Source organism: Chrysochloris asiatica, unplaced genomic scaffold (assembly GCF_000296735.1).
Source record: "Chrysochloris asiatica unplaced genomic scaffold, ChrAsi1.0 scaffold00014, whole genome shotgun sequence".
NCBI classification, from domain to species: Eukaryota; Metazoa; Chordata; class Mammalia; order Afrosoricida; family Chrysochloridae; genus Chrysochloris; species Chrysochloris asiatica.
Window position 1 is genome coordinate 3,632,503 of NW_006408532.1, and position 1,109 is coordinate 3,633,611.

The following is a 1,109-nucleotide window of genomic DNA, read 5'->3' on the forward strand; positions in this document are numbered from 1 at the left end:
TAGTCTCTGCATTCAGCCAAGATCCATCGGACATCAGCAATGATTTTCCTCGTTCCACGGCCTCTTCTGAATCCGACTTGAACCTCTGGAAGTTCTCTGTCAATGTATGCTTGCAGTTGTTTCTGTATTACTTTTAGTAAAATGTGAATCGCATGGAATATCAAAGAGATTGTCCGATGACTTCCGCATTCCGTTGGTCACCTCTCTTTGGAATGGGCACAAACACGGATCTCTTCCAATCAATCAGCCAGACAGCTGTCTTCCAAATTTCTTGGCATAGATGAGTGGGTGCCTCCTATGCCACTTGACTTTCTTGAAAGATTTCAATTTTTATTCCATCAATTCCTGGTGCCTTGTTCTTTGACAATTCCTTCAATGCACCATGGAACTCCTCGTTGTATCACTGGCTCTTGATCTAGCCATTAGAGAGATGCAAATAAAAACAACAATGACGTATCATCTCACACCAGCAATAACAGCAAAGACCAAAAAAGTAGAGGACAATAAATGCTGGCGAGGATGTGGAGAGACTGGGACGTTCCTGCATTGCTGGCGGGATTACAAGATGGTACAACCTCTCTGGGAAGCAATATGGTGCTTCCTCAGAAGGTTGGAAATACAAATACCTTATGATCTAGCAATTCCTCCACTTGGTATTCACCAACAAAAAATACAAGCCATAACATGAGTAGATATACGCAAACTATTTACAATAGCAAAAAGATGGAGACAGGCTAAGTGTCGATCAGTGGAAGAATGGATAAACAAACTGTGGTACATACACACAATGGAATATTATGCTATCTTAAAGAACAACAAGGAAGCTGTAAGTTACCACATAACATAGATGAACCTTGAGGACATTATGTTTAGTGAAATCAGTCAGTCGCAAAAGGACAAATACTGCATAGGGCCACTACTGTAAAAGACTAAGAAAAAGAACCCATACTAAATGGGGAGAGAGGCATTCATTGCTGGTTACCAGGATGTGGGGTGGTGGTGTTGGGAGGGAGGGGAAGGTGGAGCATAGGGTAGGGAATATACACAGGATAATTTGGGTGTTGGGGAGGGGGCAAAAAACAAGAGGGGGAAGGGAATGGAAGAACAAG

At 42.5% G+C, this 1,109-nt stretch overlaps 1 protein-coding gene across 4 annotated transcripts in view; it reads right to left on the bottom strand.

Annotated features, from left to right (window-relative positions):
• MAPKAP1 (mitogen-activated protein kinase associated protein 1) overlaps positions 1-1,109 on the bottom strand; it is a 432,218-nt gene that overhangs the window by 367,601 nt on the left and 63,508 nt on the right. The window contains exon 2 of one of the 4 annotated variants that reach the window (XM_006834769.1): positions 78-85. The exons of the other annotated variants lie outside the window; for them this stretch is intronic. The gene's annotated coding sequence lies outside the window, so the exon portion shown is untranslated. The remainder of the gene's footprint in view (positions 1-77; positions 86-1,109) is intronic. 4 annotated transcript variants of the gene reach the window in all.